General features: G+C 42.3%; 1 protein-coding gene across 4 annotated transcripts in view; it reads left to right on the top strand.

The window, feature by feature from the left end:
- The window catches only part of CEMIP (cell migration inducing hyaluronidase 1), a 153523-nt gene that overhangs the window by 41659 nt on the left and 86413 nt on the right, over positions 1-25451 (top strand). For 2 of the 4 annotated variants that reach the window (XM_087877920.1, XM_087877922.1), the window contains one exon: positions 15171-15273. The exons of the other annotated variants lie outside the window; for them this stretch is intronic. The gene's annotated coding sequence lies outside the window, so the exon portion shown is untranslated. The remainder of the gene's footprint in view (positions 1-15170; positions 15274-25451) is intronic. 4 annotated transcript variants of the gene reach the window in all.

A 25451-nucleotide genomic window follows, 5' to 3' on the forward strand; every position in this document is an offset into this window, starting at 1 on the left:
CACCGCATCCTTGTAGCCTAAACCTGCAACTGCTATTTAATTTTGAAGTTATATAAAGCATTAGAGATGCAAGAATAAAACATACCTACGCGCACCAGCAGGATTTTTTCTTGCTGGAAGAATTCTCAACTATCCCTACAATAGTTTGGGACTTTATGCCATCAGGGATTTCACATTTCACAGGGCAGAATTGAATTGTAAGGCTGGAAGGGATCTTGGAGGTCTTCTAGTCCAACCCCCTGCCCAAGGCAGGAGACCTTATAAGAATAGCAATAGCACGTAGACTTCTATACTGCTCCACAGTGCTTTATAGCACTCTCTGTGTGGTTTACAGTCAATATATGCCTCCAACCATCCAGATCCTCATTTTTACTGACTTGGGAAGGATGGAAGGCTGAGTCAACATTGAGCCCATCAGGATCGAACTCCAGGCTGTGGGCAGAGTTAGCTGGCAGTACTGCATTCTAACCACTGCACCACCAGAGCTCCTTATGTCATCCTGGACAAATGTCCTGTCTTTTTTTTTAAAACCTCCAGCAATGGAGGACCAACAATTCTGGAAGGCAAGCTGTTCCACTGATTACTTGAATATCACTTATTAGAGCAGTGTTTCTTTCTTTTTTTTTTTTTTAATTTGATTTATATGCCGCCCTTCTCCGGAGACTCAGGGCGGCTTACAATGCGTTAAGCAATAGCCTTCATCCTTTTGTATATTTTATACAAAGTCAGCTTATTGCCCCCACAACTGGGTCCTCAATTTACCTACCTTAGAAAGGATGGAAGGCTGAGTCAACCTTGTCTTAACCTTGTCTTAAGACAAGACTTAACCAAGTCTTAACCTTGGCAAGTTTAAAACACGTGGATGTCAACTCCCAGAACTCTCCAGCCAGCATAGGGGAATTCTGGAAGTTGAAATTTACATGTCTTAAACAGTGGTGGGTTTCAAATTTTTTTTACTACCGGTTCTGTGGGTGTGGCTTGGTGGGCGTGGCATGGGAAGGATACTGTAAAATCTCCATTCCCACCCCACTCCAGGGGAAGGATACTGTAAAATCCCCATTTCCTCCCGATCAGTTGGGACTCAGGAGGCAGAGAATAGATGGGGGCGGGGCCAGTCAGAATTTTTACTACCGGTTCTCCGAACTACTCAAAATTTCTGCTACCGGTTCTTCAGAACTGGTCAGAACCTGCTGAAACCCACCTCTGGTCTTAAAGTTACCAAGGTTGAGAAACACTGACTTAGAAGGTTTTCTTAGGGGATTATCACCATTGATCATCACCTAGAGCAGGGGTGTCAAACTCGATTTCATTGAGGGCCACATCAAGGTTGTGTTTGACCCAGGGTAGATTTGATTTAAATCGAGTTGATTTAAATCACAAGTTAAATCATGATTTAAATCACTAGTAAAAAGGCTTGATTTAAATCAACTCGATTTAAATCATAATTTTTAAAGAGCAACTGTCATCTCTGCTACTCCTTTGACCCACTCTTGACTCACCGATAGTCCCAGTGTTGCAGAATATACAACCTCATGCTACGTAACTAAGATCCATTTCATGCTGAATAAACTAAATTATTTATGTATCTTAAATAGAAAACTATCTTACGATAGATTTTTACCCCAAAAGTTTTTTATTAAAATAAATTCGATAAAAATCAAAAAAATCCAATTTAAATCAAAAAAATCTGATTTTTTTTGATTTTTTTAAAAAAAATCATTGATTTTTATCCACCCTGGTTTGACCTCAGGGAGCTGGGTGGGCCTGGCCACCTGGACATCATTTCGGGGGCACCTGTGGTGGCTCGAGTGCTCTGCCAGCAAAAACGGGCTCCTGAGCTCTATCTTTGGCTGCGATGGCCTCCTGCAACCCTCTGCCAATGAAAACGGAGCTCCATCTTTGGTGGCAGAGGTACCAAGGGCCAGTCCTTCACTGTCTCCAGGGTGGCCCTGAGGGCCAGATCTAAGCACCCCATGAGCCGGATCTGGCCTTGCAGGCCTTAAGATTGGCCTTAAGAGGGTTGGGAACAGATACTTTCTCTCTCTCTCTCCTACACATCATACACATCACATTTCCTTGCATTTTTGTCCCCCGGTTGCCTCGACTGCATCTCTGTTCCTTCTGAGAACTAGCTGGTCTCCGCTTCTGGTGTGTGAAAATTGAATGCATTTCACTTGCCTTGAATGCATTTTCAATTATGAGCCCTTTGGAGCAGCCGTTGACCTTGCTCGGCAGATGGCGGCTAGACTGTTTTGGAAAGGAGATGCAGGGAATTCAACCCAATGCCCTCGCGTTCTGGCTCGTGTTTTTTTTTTTCCCTTCTCCTTCCACCTCCCTTCAGGTCTGGTTCCTTTTACAAGGGATGATGCCTTGGCCAAGCAAGAAGATTTCCAAGTCTTGTTTAGTCTTAGGCTGATATATAAATGGCAAAGCCAGCGCTAAGGTGACGAGCAAAGATTAGAAGCGGCTGTGGAGGAGGAGATGGTAACTCAGCTGCTTTATGAGCAGAAGGCTGGAGGGTGACTTTTTGCAATAAAAGAAAAGGTCAGGTAGTGGGTGAGGATGAAGTTTCTGGCTGAAATTCTGGACAGATGCTGTGGGTTAAGGTGGACTAGTCTTTCTCAACCTTTTTTTTTTTTTTTTTTTACCATGGAAGAAACCCTGCAAATAATTTTAAGGTTTCAGGGAACTCTTGCATGAAAATTACTGTGTTATATTTACAGGCAGAAGTGGTATTCAGCCGGTTCGGACGAATTGGTAGTGGAAATTGCAGGTGGGCTGGCCCACCCGCCCTGGCTCTATGCCGTCCTATTTAGACACATTTTTGAGGCTGGGCGCATGCGTGGAAGTCACAAGTTTGAGCAAAGTGCGTGCATGGAAGGCAGGCACAGGCGCGAATCAGGCGTGCATGCGTGCAGCGAACCGGTAGCAACAAAATGTGAAACCCACTGCTGATTACAGGATAGGCAAAATTTAAAGGTTTTAAAGGTGTGCCAACCTGGAAGCCAAATTGGGGTACGCGGGAGCCACACGAGCCCTCTCCTGTGCCCCGTTTTGGGCCTGGAAAGCCTCCTGCACCAACCTGGAAGCCAAAACGGAGTACAGGGGCGCCATGCTAGAGCCCCCATGCTCCTCATTTTGGGCCTGGAAAGCCTCCTGCACCAACCTGCATACCCTCCGTGCATGTGCCCCGTCCCCTGTGCATGTGTGCATGCATCCCCTGCATGCCCTCCACGCATGCACTGCAGAGGCCTAAAGACCAGCTGGCCTGGGGGAGGCGCGCATGCATGCACGGTGGAGCTGGGCTGGGGTGATGGCTGGCGTGCGCGCAGAGAGGGCTCTGCGTGCCACTGTGGCACGTGTGCCATAGGTTCACCATCACGGGTCTATGGCAACTTCCCAGGATAAAATTGCAATACCCCAGGGTCGTGTGATCCTCTTATGTGACCTTCTGATAAGCAAAGCCAATGGGGAAGTCAGATTCACTTCACAACGTTGTTATTAACTTAACAACTGCAGCGATTCGTTGAACAAACAACTGTGGCAAGAAAGGGTTTTTGAAACAGAGCAAAGCTCCCTTAACAAATGTCTCATTTAGCAACGTAAATGTTGGGGTCCCTTGTGGTCATCCGTTGAGGACTACCCTATTTCCCCGAAAATAAGACATCCCATGATAATAAGCCCAATCAGGCTTTTGAGCGCATGCGCTTAAATAAGCCTCCCCCTGAAAATATTTAAACGCAGAGCTGGAAATCAGGTAAGACGGCAAGAGGTGCCCCGTCTTGCTCCATGCACCCCAAAATAATAAGACCTCCCCGAAAATAAGGCCAAGCGCTTATTTCCGGGTTCAAAAAAATATAAGACAGGGTCTTATTTTCGGGGAAACACGGTACCTGTAATGGGAATTGATTTGGGGCAGGGCTGCCCCGTTGTTGGGGGTTTGTTTCTAGGTAGAACTATGAAATGAGGAAACGAGTCAAGATAACAGAAAGGCTAGAGATAAGTCCAGGCAATCTGGAGGTCTTCCATTTTTCCGAGTTCAGTTAGGGGTGGAGGGGGGGGGGCATGCAGATTTCAGAACGATGGCTAATGTTTAACCCGACGCACTGTTTTCGACAGAGGGGAAGTATGTGCAAAATGCCGATTGTGCAAAACCAGGAACTTTGATTGGCACGTTTAATAGCTATCGTGTGGTCTTGCTTAAACTCAGCTTGATAACACGGCTAAGTTATTTTTACCCCAGTGGGCCGCGATAGTGAAGGAGAATGATCTTTCCAAGAGGGCAGCCATAGTGTATATCTGGAATAAATATTTTATATTGGCTAAGAAAAGTTCATGGGGGAAATAAAGAATTTTAATGGCGGGGGGGGGTGTTAGACCATTCCTGGGGTCATCTGTAATGCTGACACTTAAGCCTTGTGTATGATTAATTCCTTTGCTGACTTGGCGCCAAAAAAAAAGAAAGAGAGAGAGAAAAAATCCACCGATGTATTGGAGGGTCAGAACATGTTAGGAGAGATGGAATTTTCACTGGCCTAGATTTATTAGCTGATATCAACTAGTGACCAGAATGCTGGGTTGACATATCTCGCAAAACTAAGATTTATTTAATTTTGGCTTATAGCGTGGTGTGTAAATTCCACCACTTGTACTTTTGCAAACCCATGCAGTTGTTAAGGTTAGGTAGAAATACTGTTCCTGGGGGGTGGGGTGGGGTGGGGAGAGGTAAGGAGATAGTTGGGCCAAGAATGCGATGCATCTATAGGAATTTTAATTGCCCCTGTGGAACTCATAAAAATAATTTGGGACCTGCTCTTGTTTAGCATTAGGGTAGAGAAAAGCTTTTCCAGGTCCATAAACCTGTAATAATTGCAGAATGGATGTTCTGTTTGCCGTCAATGTTCTACCACCATAACTTCAGCCTCTTGTCTCATCTTTGCACCCTTTCTTTGCGTAATGGGTGACACAGTCTAACATTTCGTGCAAGGCTGGATCAAATTGCTGATAATTTGACGGAGGGCAAAGACTTTCAGTAGATTCTGCCTTGTGAGGAAGATCGGAACAGGAAGAGTTAAACAGGAAGAGTTAAGAGTGTTTTTGGAAAAGGATAAGCATACCTGGTGAGGTTGGGTGAAAAAATTGGATGTGTCATAAATACAAAAGGAGCATTCAGGACAAGAAGTCGAAGTAGGCACAGCCAAGATCTTTTTTTCTTTGTCAGATTTGAGGACAGGAAAAGTGGATCACATTGTCAAAATATTCATACATACAATGAATGAATTATTATTTTTTTTAGAATAGAATAGAATTCTTTATTGGCCAAATGTGATTGGACACACAAGGAATTTGTCTTGGTGCATACGCTCTCGATGTACATAAAAGAAAAGATACACTCATCAAGAATCATAAGGTACAACACTTAATGATAGTCATAGGGGACAAATAAGCAATCAAATCATATTAGGAAACAGTCAATATAAATCTTAAGGATACCAGCAACAAGGTTACAGTCATACAGTCATAATTGGGAGGAGATGGGTTATGGGAACGATGAGAAGATTAATAGTAATAGTAATGCAGACTTAGTAACTAGTTTGACAGTCTTGAGGGAATTATTTGTTTAGCAGAGGGATGGCATTCAGGAAAAAACTGTCCTTGTGTCTAGTTGTTCTGGTGTGCAGTGCTCGATAGCGTCGTTTTGAGGGCAGGAGTTGAAACAGTTTATGTCCAGGATGCGAGGGGTCTATAGATATTTTCACAGCCCTCTTTTTGACTCATGCAGTATACAGGTCCTCAGTGGAAGGCAGGTTGGTAGTAATTGTTTTTTCTGCGGTTCTAATTCTCCTCTGAAGTCTCTGTCTGTCTTGTTGGGTTGCAGAAACCAATTGGCCTGACTTAATCATGTGCCCATGTCTTCTTCTGCAGGAGCCAACTTGCCATGGCCAACTCATCAGGGTCAACTCGCCATGGCCAACTCACTGTGGGACAATGCAACAATTCAATTTAATTTTTTAAAATGATTAAAAGATTATTTTAATTGTTGTCATTCACATTTCATTTTATCTCTCCTTTGGTATTCTTTCTTCAACGATTCTAGTCTACCATTTCTTCGATATTAGTGTAATTCTTGTCTCACAGTTAGTTGCCCCATGGCAAGTTGGCCATGGCGAATTGTCCCATGGTGAGCTGGGCATGACGAGTTGGCTGTGGCGAGTTGGCTATGGCAAGTCATCATAGATCTGCTTCTGCTTCTCCCATAATGCTGGAGATCTTAATTTTGATTTTCATGAACTGAAGGGAGACTAGCTCTGCCAGCAGCCTTTGTGTCTTGCAAAATGATTTGCAAAGTTGAAGATTCCTTCCTCATGATGAAAGATTTGTAATCAGAGAACTGATCTGTGTGTCTGCTACTGTTGATGCTTATCTTAGACTCCTAGACTTTCCTCTAGTGAAATTGGCAGTGAAGGCCACCCTAATAAATCTGCAAATCTCATCCTGTCTTGAGCCAACGATAGGAAAAGTTGCCAGAGACACTTGCAAGGAGCTTCTCTTCAACGCTTTGTTGCAAGTCTGTTAAAATTAAAGCTGAACAGAGATGCAAATTAACTAGTTGGCCTAAAATGGTTAGAATGGGAAGTGTCCAAATTGTTTTGGGTAAGATTGAAAAGAATGTTAACACTTGGAATCCTTCACTTGAATATATTAGCTTGGGCTCAGGAGGTGGAATGCATGAAAAAGAGATCTTGGCACGAGATATAATTTAGAAAGAATTGCTATACTATTCTCACTAGGGATGGAATAAAATCTGGAAGAAACATGGAGATGCTGTTTTCAGCAAGAACCATTGATTTTGTATAATAATGGGAACTAGAAAATATGAGTTACGTCAACCACAATCCATTCTGCGCTTTTCTATCCAAGTTCCTCTATCAGTTTTCTAGCAATTAGAAGTAAATGGAACATCTCAAATAGCTTGTTCTTCTAATACTAGCTGTGGCATGAATTGATTATGCTTTATGGGCTAATAAGATGGAGAGAAGAAAACTAAATTCATGGCCCTCACAATTCATGGCAAATAGATGGGGAAGAAATGGAGATGGTGATAGATTTTATTTTCCTGGGCTCCAAGATCACCGCAGATGGGGACTACAGCCAAGAAATTAAAAGACACTTACTCCTAGGGAGGAAAGCTATGGCAAAGCTAAGCAGCATACTAAAAAGCAGAGACATCACCCTGCCAACAAAATAATCAAGTATAATCAAGGCTATAGTTTTCCCAGTTGCAATGTATAGCTGTGAAAATTGGACCATAAGGAAGGCTGAGCCCCAAAGAATTAAAACTTTCAAACTCTGGTGCTGGAGAAGACTCCTGCGAATCCCTTGGACTGCAAGGTGATCAAACCGGTCAATCCTAGAGGAGATCAACCCTGACTGCTCTTGAGAAGGCCAGATCCTGAAGATGGAACTCAAATACTTTGGCCACCTAATGAGAAGGAAGGACTCCCTGGAGAAGATCCTAATGCTGGGAAAGATTGAGGGCAAAAGAAGGGGATGGCAGAGAACGAGGTGGCTGGATGGAGTCACTGAAGCAGTCGGCGTGAGCTTAAATGGACTCCAGAGGATAGTAGAGGACCTGGAGGGAGGCCTGGAGGAACGTAGTCCATGGGGTCGCGATGGGTCGGACGCGACTTGGCAACTAACAACAAAAGATGTGGAGTTCAACAAAAGAGAGGAATAATTGTTTTCTTTAATCTGTGCAGAGCTACAGTCTATGATTAATTCCCAGATCTGTGCAAACGTAGTTGGCAAGGGAGCATCCAATTTTCTCCCTCCTTCATTACAGGGGTGGCACCTGTAAAGAAAGAAAAATAGACGAGATGCATCATTCTAGAGAAGAAAGCCATTCAATCAGTAAGCAACTTTCTCCGCCCCCCCTCACTCCAGCTGCTTGGTTTTTCAAAACGCGAAGAATTAGGAATTAACTCTAGGGAATTAATAACATGTGCCAAAGAGAAAGAGAGAGAGAGATCAATTAATAGTTGAGGGACATTTTTTTAAAAACAAGCAGCAGCAGCACTGGCATTTGGAGCACAACACATGAGTACTCTGCTAAAGCCTCTTTGGATCCTACTTCCTTTTGAATGTTATTCTTTTTTCTGCTTTCTAAATTGTTAATCTCCCAATGATTAAATTCCTTGCTGGTGATACACTCAAGTGGGAGAGCAGAGTTAATACACTGATGCTTGAGGCAGCCGGTTGCAGACCTGCCTAGCTTAATAGGGACTTTTCTCTCTCTCCTCCTTTTCCCTTTCAACACCTTATGAGCTTCCATCTTCTTCCTCTTCCTCCTGCTGAAGACAAATACTGATTACTCCTTTTGAGTGTTATTCTTTTTTCCGCTTTCTAAATTGTTAATCGCCCAATGATTAAATTCCTTGCTGGTGATACACTCAAGTGGGAGAGCAGAGTTAATATGCTGAGGTGCTATTCAGTTACCTTCGCTACCAGTTCACAAATGCGAGCACGCGCAGAGCATAAAAAATGGGATATGATGACGTCTGGGTGGGTGGGCGGAGCCTCCCGCAGCCTCCTCTACCGGTTTGCCCGAACCGGATAGACTCATCTGGCCAGGGATGGGCTTCAAAAATTTTAGCAACAGGTTCCCTGCCCGGTTGCTGGGTGGGCATGGCCATGTTGGGTGTGGCCTAGTCGGCCTCTTGCACCATGGTAGGGGGGCGTTTTTGCCCTCCCCGGGCTCCGGAGGCTTTCCTTGAGGCTCTGGGAAGGTGAAAATGGCCTCCCCAGGCTCCAAAGGCCCTCTGGAGGCCGGAAACTTTCCGAACTTCCGGTAGGCCCATTTATCACCCTCCCCGAGCCTCCATGCATGCCCTGCACTTACCTGCATCCAAAACAGGCTGCCCTGGGGACTCCTGGGAGAGGAGGGGTGGGCGGGGCCAGCCAGGAGTGGGATTTGCGGGTTCTCTGAACTGCACAGAATCTTAGCTAGAGGTTCTCCCGAACCCCTGCGAACCCCCAGCAGCCCCAACCCTGCATCTGCCGTTCAAGAGAGTATCTGAAACGTAACTGGGCATCTCTGAGTTTCACAGATGCCCCAAATGGAAATGTCAACAGTGCAATTAAAAATAATAACGAGGAAAAGGGAAAAAGGAGCTGCAAAAGAGGTATTCAGTTCCTTTTTGCTAACTGCCTCCAAGAGGATGTAAACAGAGCTAAGGTGAGTTTATTTAAAAAGAAGGGGGAAAAAAATAAGCACATTAGTGTGAAACGTTAAGCAAAAGAGTTATTTTAGGTTTGAGATTCTTGCTGCTGGGATTTTTTTTTAAAAAAGCTGATTGTAGCTTTGGGGTTTAGAAATCTTTTGTGTGCTGTGCTCCACAGAACTTTACAGAGATTTAATACTGAGCCCTGTTTCTTCAAGAGCAAACATTTAGGATGGAAGCCAGAGGGAGAAACAGCTTTCCAATAATAAAAGTTGAGGGGGGAAAAGCCATTCGTGATGCGGAATAGATCCTATTCCCCCAAAGGAGTTGCAGGTAGAGATATTAGCGTCTTGATTTCTCTGTTTCTTGGAGAAGAACTCTGTGATTTCCAATATCTTGAAAGCCAAATATAATCTTCAGGTGTTTTTCGCACTAGTAGTCAGACAAAAATATAGCCCAGTAGTTTTTTTTTTTTTTTTTTAAAAGCAGAATTATTAGGGAGGAAGATTCTAAGATGATTCTAAGGTTGTATTAATAACCAAGGAAGCAGAGGGCAAATTTTTCTAACCTGTTTAAATCCTGGTAATAGAATAGAATAGAATAGAATAGAATAGAATAGAATAGAATAGAATAGAATAGAATAGAATATTGGAATGAAGAATGGAATGGAAAGGAATGGAATGGTTTAGAAAAGAAAAAAGAAACGAAAAAGAAAAGAAAATATGGAATAGAACAGAACAGAATAGAATAGAATTAGAAATAGAATAGAATAGAATAGAATTAGAAAGAATAGAATAGAATAGAATAGAATAGAATAGAATAGAATAACAGAGTTGGAAGGGACCTTAGAGGTCTTCTAGTCCAACCTCCTGCCCAGGCAGGAAACCCTACACCCCTTCAGACAAATGGTTATCCAACCTCTTCTTAAAAACTTCCAGTGTTGGAGCATTCACAATTTCCGGAGGCAAGTTGTTCCACTGATTAATTGTTCTAACTGTCAAATCTCTCAGGTTCTTTTGTTTAACAAGGAAAAAGAGGCAAGAATATGTTCTAAATTTCAGAAGCCGGAGTGAAATTCATAGCCTACCCTTCTACTGTAATTTTCTCCAGCAATAGTTTTTCTTTTTTGTGTGTGTGTGTGTGTGTGTGTTTTTTAGTTTCAGCCTGTGGTTTATGCATAAATAGACACCCATGGAGAGATGCTGTTTTTAAGCTAGGCCTGTTGTAAATTCCTGCCAGGGGAAGATGTTGGCGGGCGTGACTCTGGAATTGTCTACTGTAGGCGTGAGCAGTTGGCTTGCAACCGAGCAGCACAATTATTATTATTACATTTTGGTGAGTAAAGATCGCCAGGGGAATGGCACCAGTATGACCGCCCCAGGGGGGGAGAGTAAGTTAGGAATTTTTCAGCCAATTTTCAACCTGTTGGGATTAATATTAATAGTTGTGTGAAATTTCTCCAAGACCAAACATGTCTACCTTAATACAATTTACCACTCACATTTGCTAGAAAATAGCCCTGCCAGAATTCAGTGGTTCTAGGTGGGCTCCAAGCCAAGGGAACCAAACCAAGCTCACCTTTCTGTATTCTGTAGAAAAAAACATGGATTTTGAAAAGCAGAGCGAGGCCTTTATAGCTTTGGAGAGGAAGTCTTTTGAAGGAAAAGACTTGCCTTCGTTCATGAAAAGATTCTAATTTTTTTTTCTAAAGGGTCAGCTAATTTAAATACAGGTAGTTCTCGATTTATGACCACAATTGGGCCCATCATTTCTGTTGCTAAACGAGATATTTGTAAGGGGAGTTTTGCTCCATTGTACGAGCTTTCTTGCTACGTTTGTTCCGTGAATCCCTGCAATTGTTAAGTGAGTAACGTGGTTGTTCAGTGAATCTGGCTTCCCCATGGACTTGGCTTGTCAGAAGGTCGCAAGAGAGGATCACGTGACCCCAGAACAGTCATAAAACGAGTCCGTTGCCGAGCATCTGAATTTTGATCACGTGATCACGGGGATGCAGCAACGAATAGAATAGAATAGAATAGAATAGAATAGAATAGAATAGAATAGAATAGAATAGAATAGAATAGAATCCCTACAGACTTTTTAGAGAAAGGATGCCAAAGAAGGGACAAAATGAAACCTGAATGACCAAAATTAAATTAATGTTTACATTATTTTAAATAATTAAATTGAATTGTTGAATTGTCTTGTGGCTAGTTGGCCAGCAGTGAGTTGGCTGTGGTGAGTTGGCCATGACAAGTATGTCCCATTCCGTGGAAAATATGTAAAGGTAAAGGTTCCCCTCGCGCGTATGTGCTAGTCGTTCCTGACTCTAGAGGGTGGTGCTCGTCTCCGTTTCAAAACCGAAGAGCCAGTGCTGTCCGAAGACGTCTCCATGGTCATGTGGCTGGCATGAACGCTGTTACCTTCCCACCAAAGGTGGTCCCTATTTTTCTACTTGCATTTTTTATGTGCTTTCGAACTGCTAGGTTGGCAGAAGCTGGGACAAGTCACGGGAGCTCACCACATTACGCGGCACTAGGGATTCAAACCGCTGAACTGCCAACCTTTCGATTGACAAGCTCAGCGTCTTAGCCACTGAGCCACCTGCTACTTCCTTCTTGTTGGGTTCTAGGGCTTTCTTAACAGACGTATGGAACAGGTGGCATTTTATAAACTCAGTTAAACTCAGTTTTGAACTTTGGGGGCTATTGTGGTTCAGATAACAAGAGCAAGCACAATAAACATCAGCTAATAATAGTAACCATTGCACAAGTGAGTTCACAGTTTTAACCACGTGCTTGTGTTTAATTTCAGAAAAATAATAATAGGAAATGGCTTAAAAGGAGTCTAATCATTTCCTGAAGTGTGTTTGGAGAAAATAGACACTGTTGTCCTGAAAAGAGTCTGTTTGCATTGCAGAACCCCAAGCGTTGAGGCTGTATTTAATTTATAACTGTCAGCTCTGGAACTAAAATTAGAATTTCTCATATGTTTGGACAACTCTTGTTGACCCCCTCAATCTGTGGAATGTAAATTCCAGAGCAGAAAGGACAGTCTGTTAACTTTTGCTTGTCACAATGGGAATTGGGTAACTGTCATTTATTTTTCCCTACTAGCCCTCCTTTAAGGAAGTGTGAATCATATTACCCCCAAATTGGGCAAATAGCTTGTTTACCAAAAACTGTTTAGCCGCACAATTATGCATAATGTCACAACTTTATTTTTTTTTAAAGTCTGAAGTCTTTTCTATTTTTTTAAAAAAAAATTTCAAAAGAAAATTTTTTTTACAATTATTTCCCCATTCCCCCCTCCCTTCCTAACCCCCCCCCAACACCTCCCCCCCGAACTTCCCAGAACAAAATACAGGGTATAACAATTAACAATCATATACTAAACTAAGCTAACTAACTATGGATTCCTATCCCCCCCTTCACACTTTAACTCCCCTTTTACTTAACGAAATATAAATACTCTTAATTTTTCTATTCATTCATAAGGTATTTGATACTTTTTTAGTCCGATATTTCTTTTGAATATAATCAATCCATCTTCTCCATTCCGATATATATCTTTCTTGTGAATGATCTTTCAAATATGCTGAAATTTTCGCCATTTCTGCCAAATTCACTACTTTTAATGTCCATTCTTCAATAGTAGGCAAATCTTCCTTCTTCCAATATTGCGTCTATTTTCTTTTAGACTTTGAGCTGAATGAGATGGAAGTTTAATAGCTTTACTCTGCTTGGGGTTAGGGCAGAGGTGGGTTTCAGCTTTATCTGTAGATATTTTCACACCCTCTTTTTGACTCGTGCAGCGTACAGGTCCATTTATATGTTTGTTTTACACAGTGTGTTCTAAATACACATGCTTTGGAAAACAAAAATTTAAAAAAAATCTTCACGCGCAAGGCCTTAACAAATGTAATTAAAATTCCTCTGAGTGCTTGACTTTTTTTTTTTCCCCCACGAAGGCAGTCAATTAAATGTTTTGCTTTGTTGTCTTTTTAAATAAAAAAATTATAGTATGGCTAACCACACACTAAGTCGTGCAAAAATCCCTTTATCCTGGGATTTACCAAATCCACTCAGAAATGGTTGTCATCCTCAAAAGGGAGTGGAGAGAGAAATGTATAATATTTGACCACATGTCCTTTATTGTCCTTTGTTTCAGAAAGCTGTCCATTAGATTTATTTATTTTTCAGAAACTCTTTCTTGTCCTTTCTTTCGGTCGTTTAGCTTTTACAGTAGAAATGGTACCGTTTCAAGCCGGGTCTTTCATATTTTGTGTGCAAAATATGGAAATCACTCGCATATAATATTTCAGTGTTAAAAAGAACATGTGTGGAGATTTGTAGATGGCAGAAAAAAAATAAAATTTGACTTAACTGACTCCTCTTTGCCCTTCTTTTGAAGCAAGACAAGCTCACATGTTGATCATGCAGGCTTATTATGCTATTTGTTAACATGTAGTAAAGTTGCTGGTAGTATTTTTTTAGTAGTAGTAGTAGTATTTTTTTTCCCTCTTTCTGTTTGCTCCCCAGTAATTCCTTCCCAACCCGTTCCCAATAATAGCAATAACAATAGCATTTAGACTTATATGCCGCTTTACAGTGCTTTACAGCCCTCTCTAAGCGGTTTACAGAGTCAGCATATTTGCCCCCAACAATCTGGGTCCTCATTTTACCGACCTCGGAAGGATGGAAGGCTGAGTCAACCTTGAGCCTGGTGAGATTCGAACTGCCAAATTGCAGGCAGCCGGCAGTCAGCAGAAGTAGCCTGCAGTACTGCACTCTAACCACTGCGCCACCGCGGCTCATAATCAATCTTATTGCAGATTGCAATAAGCACTTGAAGATCAAACTGTTACTCAGTCCTGTTTTTCATATTCCCGGGTGGGCATTTCCCTGCAGCAGCCTTCTCCTCCTTCCAAATTAGCAGTTGTGCAAAATTGTTACCCTTAAACTGTCTTTTTAAGGATGCACTGCTGACTTCTCGTTTAAGGGGATAATTGCCACCTTTGATCAAATGAAAGGGATAAGTCTTGTGTCTAGAAGACAGCCACACGAATGCCTATCTGATTTAGATTCTCAAGCATCCTTTTCAAGGTCTTTTATTGATTTATTTGTATCCCAGCCTTATTGTTTATTGTTATAACTCAAGGCAGCGAATAAATACGACACACCTTTCTCCTTCTATTTTCCTTGTAACAACTGCCCTGAGGTGGGTTGGGATGAGAGTGCGTGACTGGCCCGAAGTCACCAAGCTGACTTTTCATGGTTCAAACCGCACCTGAATTCAAGGTCTCCTCCTTTCTACGCTGGGGCCTTAACCATTAAATCAAACTGGCTCTATATTGTATACACGAGCATTTAGAGTTGGCTGACCAGCCCATGCCTCCTGAGTTTTAGAAGTTGGGGCCTTGTTGGAGGATGCGAGGAATTATATTTATGGTTTTTGCAATAATAACAGTTCTACAGAGGAATTACTGAGTCTGTCATCTGCACCTCCATAACTGTCTGGTTTGGTTCTATAACCCAACAAAATAGACACAGACTTCAGAGGATAATTAGAACTGCAGAAAAAACAATGGCTACCAACCTGCCTTCCATTGAGGACCTTTATACTGCACGAGTCAAAAAGAGGGCTGTAAAAATATTTATAGACCCCTCACATCCTGGACATAAACTGTTTCAACTCCTACCCTCAAAACGACGCTATAGAGCACTGCACACCAGAACAACTAGACACAAGGAAAGTTTTTTCCCCAAACGCCATCACTCTCCTAAACAAATAATTCCCTCAACACTGTCAAACTATTCACTAAATATGCACTACTATTAATCTTCTCATCATTCCCATCACCCATTTAGTCCCAGTAACCTAGCTGTTGACATCTAGTAATTAATTTTGTGAGTTAATTCAAACTACCCTCTTCTTAAATTATTTCAGGTTGGTGTCAGGAATAAACATTCAAATGATGTACATGTAGATCTGGATTTAATTTCTCAGGATGGCAGAGACAGATAACCATGCCAAGGTGGTGCTTGATAAGGTAGGTGTGTCATTCAACACGATCCATGATTGTATACAAGCAACAGTCCTGTTTTCTTGTATCTCAACCAGGGGATATTTTTTTTCCACCTGGATAGGTGCTCTGTCATATTTGTGTATGAGAAGCTCTTTGACACAACCAATGCCATGAAGATTTCTTCCAGTTTTCTTGAAATATCTATAAATGTCCCTGATAAATGTCCGTTATATAAGTGACCATTGGGTGAAGAATGGCGCTGAAAGATAGCAATAGCACTTAAACTTAGTCAGCCTGTTGCCCCCAACAATCTGGCTCCTCATTTTACTGACCTCGGAAGGATGGAAGGCTTAGTCAACCTTGAGTTCAACAGGATCAAACTTCAGACTGTGATCAATACTGCAATACTGCATTCTAACCACTGCACCCCCACTGCTCTTTGGGATATAGACTGGGTTTTCCAGCTAAGAGAGATGCCTGGAAGAACTTAAAATAGACTTTAAAAGCTATATGTCTTAGATAATAACCTCCTAAATCAAGGCAGAGCAGCAATCTGACTGGGAAAATCTGAGAGTTGAAGTCCACACTTCTTCAAGTCCCCAGAGTTGAGAAACGCTGCGGTAGAAGGAAGTGTTTTTTCACCCAGGAGTTAGTTAAACTGAGGAATGCAGTGGCATTACATGCCGTGATGGCCACGCATTTTGACAGTTTGAAAGGAAGCACAGTCATGAATGAATGAAAAGGCTATTAATGACCACTAATCTTATTAATATTGAAAGATAGGCTTCCTCCCTGTGGTTAAAAGCTTCTTGAATGCATCGGGTTGGCGGTTGCATAAGTCAAACAGCTAAGCCTGACCCAGCCAAGTTCTTCCTAATGATATTATCAACTATGGAATGCTGGTAGCAGCATTGTAGTTATTGATTTCTTTCCCACAATTCCATTGATAAAACCCTTTAACAGGGCACATTTTTATTAAGCATGTTCTTTTTAAGAGCTCTATCATTAGCCCAGCAGTTTCCAACAATTATCTGAAAATAATCCTAGTTATTATCTTCAGGTTCTCCTTGACTAGTCCCTTCCTTCCTTTCTTTCTTTCTTTCTTTCTTTCTTTCTTTCTTTCTTTCTTTCTTTCTTTCTTTCTTTCTTCCTTCCTTCCTTCCTTCCTTTTTTCTTTCTTTCTTTCTTCCTTCCTTCCTTCCTTCCTTCCTTCCTTCCTTCCTTCCTTCCTTCTTCTCTTTCTTTCCCTCTTCTTTTCCTTCTTTCTCTTTCTCTTCTTTCTTTCCTTCCTTCCTTCTTTTCTTTCTTTCTTTCTTTCTTTCTTTCTTTCTTTCTTTCTTTCTTCTTTTCCTTCTTTCTCTTTCTTTCTTTCCTTCCTTTCTTTTAAAATGAATGGTGCCAGTAGACTTTCCAATAAAACTTGGTATGTTTACTTTCCCTCCCTTTCTCCTTTCATTTTCTTTTCTTTCTTTTTTTTTAAAGTAAATCAGTGACTGGACTTTCCTATTTGCATGCTGTCTTTTTTTTTTTTTTTCTTGCCTTGGATGTATTTTAAGCAGAAGAGTTGGATGCTGCCCTTTTTTTTTTTGCATCTGTTCCACATTCCTTGTGGTTTTTCTTTCTTGCCACATAAACATGGAACAAAAGAGATTTATAGGCAAAATTCTTGGCTGCTGGCAAAAGCAGGTCAAATAATCTGAAAACAGATTCGTACAGTTCATGATTCTCCATCCAAGTGCTCTCAAGTGGCCATCCCTCTCTATTTTAACTGTCACTGAATGCAGTGGCACGACTTCACGAAGGAGGGAAGACTTGAATTCACTTCTCCAGGCTTAAATAGTGACACAACCTTCCCAGCTTCGTTCCAAGTCTGAGGAGCACCAGCGTTGAATTTGACTTCTGAGGCGATTAAAGCAAATTGTGTACTCTTAAGGAAAGCAGAGATGGGCTTTCCTGAAGAAAATAGGTGGAAACTTTGAGTAAAACATGAGCTTAGCCTGAGAAAACAAGAAAATGTGAGAAAGAAAGTCAAAGTTTTCCCACCTTGACTGTCTTTGGTATAAGGAGAAGAAGTGAAGTGAAAATGCTGTTACTATAGCCTAAATCAGGGGTCCTCAAACTACGGCCCGTGGCCGAAGCCATTAATCTGACCCACGTCGGACCACCACCAGGCTGCCCCGCCCACATTGCCCCGCCTACCCACCGGCCCCACCCTCCTTCTGGAGGCCAGGGAGGCCAAAAACAGGACAGGTGGAGGCCTCAGGAGGCCAAAAACGGGGCCCGTTTTTGGGCAGCAGAGTGGTACTGGAGGCCACAGAGGCCAAAAATGGGATGTCTGGAGGCCCCGGGAGGCCAAAAACGGGCTCGTTTTTGGCCTCCCCGGCCTCCAGAGAGAGAAAGAGAGAAAGAAAGAGGGAGGGAGGGAGAGACACACACACACACAAACAGAAGTCCCTCATACACACCCCAAGGCAGCCACATCCCTTCATTAACCTGCTTTCCACCCCCCGGAGCAAAACAAATTAAAGTTTAATTTGTGTGTATTGTTTGGACTGCTAATTGGCCATGCCCACCCAGTCACATGACTACCTAGCAACGCCATCCAGCCACATGACCACCTAGCCATGCCCGCCCAGCCGGTCCAGCTCCCCCTCCCCAACAGTCTGAGGGACCATGAATTGGCCCCCTGTTTAAAAAGTTTGAGGACCCCTGGCCTAGATCAACAAAATAGACTTTTAAAGAAATTTTTTTGGTGAAGTTTGTTTCCTGATCTAAGAGCTGTAGCATACAAAGTTTTTGGGCGGTAACTTTTTTTATCCTAATAGGATTTGGCTGAGTGAGTGCCGTAGTATGGAAGTCATCAACCCAGTGCCCTAGTTACCGACAATCCTGAACAGTATATCTAATGTCAAGGGATAGTCTGAAAAAGCTGGTAGGCATCCATGATTCCCCATTTTTGCTTGAGGGCAAGTGGCAAAATCCATGGATCAGCATTAATTGAAGCCTCCTGTTTCCCATCCAAATTCAACCCTGTCTGATGCATTAACCATTTTTGACAGTGGCTGTCATGCTAGGCTGAAACTCCCTGCTTTTAGCCAAGCTTGAGAGTGACTCATTCAGAAAGGATGGGGAGAAACCTGAATGGAAAGTGGGGGGAACACGGAGAGCAGAATATTAGGCGAGGTCAGATTTCCTCCTTCAGCTTGGACATAAAAAAATCTGGATCAGCAAATTCTGCGATGTTTAAGGAGTTATATAAAAGACTGAAGGAAGTTGGAGTTGGAGGAATGAAAATTTCCCCATCTGCGGTACCAATAAAGGAAAATATTTGTAGCTCAGGTTTGAAATGAGAGGCCCTTAATGCTCTTGGACCTTGGTTGTTTTCTCGCAGACATTTCATTACCATACTAGGTATCATCATCAGTGCTAGAATGGAATAGGGTTTGCACTGATGATCTTAGCTAGTTTGGGTAATGAAACATCTGCAAGAAAACAGCCAAGCTCAGAGAGCACCAAGGGCCCCTCAATTTCCCCCATCTCCTTGGATCAAGGAGTAAATGGATACAGTATTTAATTAAGGTTAAGTTGAAAATGAAAGGGAATCCGAATTCTTTCTTCTATTCAGCCTTCCCATGTCTTTACTGTGGTCCCATCCACTTGGGCTGGGGGCTATTTTCTAGCCTGCCACTCACAGGTGAGGGAAACCAGTGACGGCATGTTGCTTAGAAGAATTAAGAGATCTCATCTTTTGTAGGCCTGTTCCCAGGGGTGAAATCCAGCAGGTTCTGACAGGTTCTGGAGAACCGGTAGCGGAAATTTTGAGTAGTTTGGAGAACTGGTAGCAGAAATTTTGAGTAGTTTGGAGAACTGGCAAATACCACTTCTGGCTGGTTTCAGAGTGGAGTGGGAATGAAGATTTTGCAATATTCTTTCCCCAGGAGTAGGGAGGGAATGGGGATTTTGCAGTATCCTTCCCCTACCACGCCCACCAAGCCACACCCACAAAGTCACACCACGCCCACCAAGCCATGCCCACAGAACCGGTAGTAAAAATAATTGAATTTCACCAGTGCCTGTTCCCCAATAGATTCAGAAATATGAGCATCAGTTATTCAAATATTTTTTGAGGATTGTTCCAGTACACTTCCAATCCGGTGACATTTTGGTCCAAAGTTTTTAAATGCAAAGGCAGAACCTTTGCACAACCAAAAGGTTGTGCAAAGACACACAATAAGCTCAGCATTTCATGGATGGAGTGAGATGCAAATTTAATCTTGAGTGGCTTGCGTTTGAACTGGGCAAGATCCAGGTCTCAAAAGGAACAAGAAACGTACTTTTAAAAAATAAATGTCTGTGAAATCAATCTTTGCAGACGTCAGGTTTAAAGAGCTGGCTGTTCTCTTCTTCATAAACTCTGCTTCTTCAATTATAACCTGTTTCAATTGAAAATCCATTCCAGTCCTTAGAAAGGTTTTGCTTCAACTTCTTTTCTTTTTGCTGGACTTAAAAAAATCCATTAACAGAATTCACCATAACCCCCTACCTCATTTATTTATTTATTTGTACCCTATGACTATCATTAAGTGTTGTACCTTATGATTCTTGATGAATGTATCTTTTTTTTTACGTACACTGAGAGCATATGCCAGGGGTGAAATGCTCCCAGTTTGGACTGGATCACCCGATCCGGTAGCGATGGCGGCGGGTGGTTCGGAGAACTGGTAGCAAAAATCTCTTCCCCCCACCCCCATGCCCATCTGAGCTGTGCAATCATCAGAGGCTTTTTTTTTAACTTTTAAAAGCATTTTTTCTACAACCAGGTTGCAGAAAAAATGCTTTTAAAAGTTTTTTTTTAAAAAAGTTGGCCACGCCCACCCAGTCACATTACCCCCCCCCCCGCACCAAGCCACGCCCACAGAACCGGTAGTAACAAATTTTACATTTCACCACTGGCATATGCACCAAGACAAATTCCTTGTGTGTCCAATCACACTTGGCCAATAAAAAAAAATCTATTCTGTTCTATTCTAGATGGTATTAGTGAAATAAAGCAGTGGCTGTTTGCTTGGCATCTTTAACCTGACATTTTTGGGTTTTGTTTGGTTTTCCTCTATAGTAATTGTTCTGAAAAATAGGTCAAGAATATTTGGCTGGAAAACTCAGCCAAATCTTTGTTTTAGAAAGAAAAGATCTTGCTCTGATAGGAAAGCCAGACCCTGTGACGCAGTTCTGAACCTTTCCCTGCAAGTTAAACAGCTTTATTTCCAATTGCTGAATATTTAGTCTTCTGTAATGTTAGGGTTTTGGATGCTGTTCTGTGCTTTTGTGACCCCCCCAAAATAAGTTGATACCAGTATTATTAAAAAAAAAAATGACTGACATTTACTCTCCATGTTCTAAATACCGATGTTGCCAATGTCTCTATCGCATTGGTACACAGAATGAAAGCTTGGCTTGGTTTAAGTTCTACAGGACTTTTTTGCTACTCTTTTGCAAAAAATAAAAAATAAAAAAAAAATAGTGGGAGATGAGAGGAAATGCAGTGGTTCAAAATAAAAATGAAGCAGGCTCAAATTGGCGACTGTAGGCAGCTTTAAATTTCTTAAAACATCTAAGTGGCCCAGGTCCAAAGAAGCCTAATTAATTTCCCAGTAGCTGCAATCCTGAAACAAAATGCCAACAGAATAAAAAGAGCAATATGTTTTAATAGCTAGATCAAGATATAGCGGTTTCTCAATCTTGACAACTTTCAGATTGTTGACTTCAACTCCCAGAATTCCCCAGCCAGCATGGGGAAGTCTGGGAGTTGAAGTCCACACCAGAGATGGTATTCGGCAGGTTCTGACCAGTTCTGGAGAACCGGTAGTGGAAATTTTGAGTAGTTTGGAGAACCGGTAAATACCACCTCTGACTGGCCCCACCCCCATCTATTCTCTGCCTCCTGAGTCCCAGCTGATCGGGAGGCAATGGGGATTTTGCAGTAATCTTCCCCTGGAGTGGGGAGGGAATGGAGATTTTACAGTATCCTTCCCCTGCCACGCCCACCAAGCCACACCACGTCCACCAAACCAAGTCACACCACGCCCACCAAGCCATGCCCACAAAACTGGTAGTAAAAAAAAATTGACTCCCATCATTGGTCCACACAACTTAAAATTGCAAGGTTGACAAACGCTGATCTGAAGCAATGCTCTGAAATGAGAAGTAAAGCAAGGATAGGGAAGCTGTAGGGTTGTAGAGACGTTAAACAGCTTCAGCCTCTTAGCTTCAGCCAATATGACCTGTTGAAGGAATGCTGAGTGTTTCGTTCAGCAGCACTAAAATCTTTTCTATCCCGGGGAATGTCATGTGTGATTCCAAATCTAACCAAAGTTTAGCCTCAGTTGGTTGTGAAAATACCTACCATGTTTCCCCAAAAATAAGACACTGTCTTATATTTTTTTGAACCCTGAAATAAACGCTTGGCCTTATTGCCATGACCACAAAAGCCCGATTGGGCTTATTATCAGGGGATGTCTTATTTTGGGGGGAAACGGGGTAGATTGGAGGTCACCAAAAAATAAATGTTTGCAGAAACTTAGCAACCATTTTTATGGTTGCATCTCCGTTCACCCAGAAAATGTCGAGAATAAAAGCCTTCATACGGAGAACTTCCCTTCCATAAGGGATACTTTTCTCCAGCTGTGTTGGTGGAGGCCATCTCTTAATGAGCAAATATTGGAGAAGCGGCCACATGGAGCTTCAATCTTTTGCTCCTTTCCCAAAAAGCGTGGCCTTTGACATTCCCCGCTGTCCTCACTTCCCAGCCGCCACATCCAAATTTCTCTCTGGGTTCGTTGCAGTTGAGCTAATTAAAACCCATCCCCTGCCAGTCCGCAAGGCGCATGGAATGTGCCCCCGACCCTTTTAATCATGCTGCCCTTTCCATTTTGCAAAAGGCCATCCCATTACACCTGGGAGGCGGCCGTAGCAGGAGGCAGAGGCTTGCTGTGTAAAATTACAAGGTCCCGGCGTTTGCCATCTATGGATTCCTTAGCTCTGACAGCTTTGCTTGCATAAGCAGGAGAAGTTGCTGACAGGCCTTTCTGACTCCCTCCGTCCCTCCCTCCAGCTGCCTCCCTTCCTACAGAAACGCATCAGAGTTAATGATGCTGTCTTGAATGGGTCAACCCCATTGTTCCATTGCTCTACCACATGCCCATTGCACAAAGGAACTCCTTTGGGCACAGCAACTTCTTTGTGTCTGCTTCTGTGCAAAAGCAGGAAGGCTGGATAAGGAGAATAGACCCTAACACTGAATTCTTTTTTCAGTAATGCCAACTGGGGCAAGGGGCTTTCCAGTTAAGAGCCTTGGTAGTACAGTGGTCTAAGGCACCCTGTTATTAAGACCAGATGCCTGCAATTACTGCAGGTTCGAATCTCGCCAAGGCTCAAGGTTGACTCAGCCGTCCATCCTTTCTAAGGTAGGTAAATTGAGGACCCAGTTGTGGGGGCAATAAGCTGACTTTGTATAAATATACAAAAGTATGAAGGCTATTGCTTAGCACATTGTAAGCCGCCCCGAGTCTCTGGAGAAGGGCGGCATATAAATCAAATTAAAAAAAAAAAGACATCCTTTAATCAGTCTAGGGATGGACCACCAGAGTCTACACTTTTAAACATATGTAAAGCTTCTTTGAAAACTAACCATGCAGCAGGGGGCATGGATATCCTACAGGCGTGTCACTGCGTTTTTGTATTTACCAGCTGAGCTCATATTTCTGGACTGTCAGACTTTCCGTAGCTTGCCAAAATTTCTTATCAGTAAGCTAACTACGTGTATCCACATTCCTTTCTTTCTACTTCACACTTTTCTTTGTTCTCTTGCCAAGAGAAGTCCGGCTACTGAGAAGTAGCCGATAGGAACTTTGCAAAAATGTAACAATTAAATATTTAGATAGTTAGATGTTTTATTTTCTTCTTTACAATAAATATGAGTTTATTAGAAGATGTATTCTGGTTTTATTTTTCAAAATATACACAAGGAAAATGCCACGATCCAGGCAATTACCCCAGGAAGGGGTAACGGGGCTAATTGCCTCTGACAAGGCGAGTCCTAAATTATAAGAAGACCCCTTGATATTGGTGGATCCACTGCAGACGTTCTCCTCCTCCAATTCCATTGGTTGATTGCTCTCCCTGTTAGGAAATTTCTCCTTAGTTTTAAGTTGCTTCTCTCCTTGGTTAGTTTCCATCCGTTGTTTCTTGTCTTGTCTTATGGTGCTTTGGAAAATAGTTTGATCCCCCTCCCTTGTCTTTGTAGGAGACCTTCAAATATTGTAACGTTGCCATCCTGTTTCCCCTAGCCCTTCTTTACATTAGATTAGACCAGGTGTCGGCAACCTTAAACATTCAAAGGGCCTTTTGGACCCGTTTCCCACAGAAAAGAAAACACCGGGAGCCACAAAATCCTTTTGACAATCTAAAATGAAGATAACACTGCATATATCGTTTTTAACCTTTATGCTATGTATAAAAAAATGATAGTGTTGCATTTATGAAATCAATGAACTGCTACAGAGAAAACAAATTTGTATTTCCCCATGCAACAAACACATTTCGAACTCTGAAAATAAAAAAAAAGATGGGTCGAAAAGCTCAATCAATCACGTGCTGGCGGGTGTCGCACATTGGCGGTTGTGACTCATATTTTGAGTGACAGGGAGCCGCAGCAGAGGGATGAAAGAGCCACATACGGCTCCAGATCCACTGATTACAGACTCCTGGACTAGACCTACCCAATTCCTATAACTGTTCTTTGTATGTTTTAGTTAGCCTATTTAGCAACAGATGTCATAAAAATAGCCAAAATTGTAAATCAGTGAGCAGCTCTCAGCCAGAAATATTCAGCCCTGGGTGATGATGCACCCAGGTGTGTCCATTGATGAGTGCAATGCTAAGCACTCAATGTTAGGTTTTGGATTCTTCAGAGTAGATTGCATACTTTTCCCATTAGAGAATCAGATTCTGGATGTTGCCCAGCTGAAAGACGGCTCAAAAATCAGTCCTGACAGCGAAGCACTGTTTCAGGAGCTTGGAAGGTAATGATGCTGAATGAGGGCCTATCACCAGAATAAAAGATCACCCCCAAAATGCACATTTATGTGTCTCCTTTGGTGAGCCTGTCCTGGCTTTCTATTCTGTATCTTTTAAAAACGGGCACGTATTCAAAAACAATCTCGAGGGGGAGCATTAAGCCACCTACGCTATATCCTATTTCATGGAATGCGAGCAAGTGTTAACAAGAATTCACAGTACTGAACATTGCATGCGTTTTTCTGCAACTTATTCGCCCAACTGACCAGTTGTATTTTCTTCCCCCCCCCTGTTTTTCTCTCTCGTTCCAGTCACTTTTGCTAAGCTTGCCTATCAAGGAGAATCCGATCCCTTGGGATTCAAATCCGCACTCAGACCGCTGTCATCAAAAGTCCAGGTCCCTCTAATATTACATCCCCCCCAATAATGAGAAGAGTACAGATGATGGACGATGTGAGAAGCCTTTTTGGGAACAAACCAGAATGTCATTCTACAGACTCTTGAAAGCTTTCTAAATCATCGTGCAACATCTTAATTTGCTGGTTGCAACATCATATACTAAGATGTTTGTTATAGGCTTTTTATTGGAAAAACGCCTTGAAAAATAACATTATTTGACAATCCCCCCCCCAATAAATATATTTTACTGTATTCTGATGGGGGGGAAGCTTTGTTTTGGGTTATTTCATATGCCGGCTTTGCTCCTTTCTAAGCAGAAGAAGAGCAAGGGTTTAAGTTTCACTAGAAGTCAGATTTGTCTTCTGGTAGTTTTGTTTCCCTAATCCTAGGAGAATGGAGGTAAGTTTTGGTTTAATAGAATAATAGAATAACAGAGTTGGAAGGGACCTTGGAGGTCTTCTAGTCCAACCCCCTGCCTAGGCAGGAAACCCTACACCACTTCAGACAAATGGTTATCCAACATTTTCTTTAAAACTTTCAGTGTTGGAGCATTCACAACTTCTGGAGGCAAGTTGTTCCACTGATTAATTGTTCCCACTGTCAGGAAATTTCTCCTTAGTTCTAGGTTGCTTCTCTCCTTCATTAGTTTCCACCCATTGCTTCTTGTCCTGCCTTCAGGTGCTTTGGAGAATAGCTTGACTCCCTCTTCTTTGAGGCAGCCCCTGAGA

Source organism: Pantherophis guttatus, chromosome 13 (assembly GCF_059756535.1).
Source record: "Pantherophis guttatus breed Tessera chromosome 13, ASM5975653v1, whole genome shotgun sequence".
Classification (NCBI taxonomy): Eukaryota; Metazoa; Chordata; class Lepidosauria; order Squamata; family Colubridae; genus Pantherophis; species Pantherophis guttatus.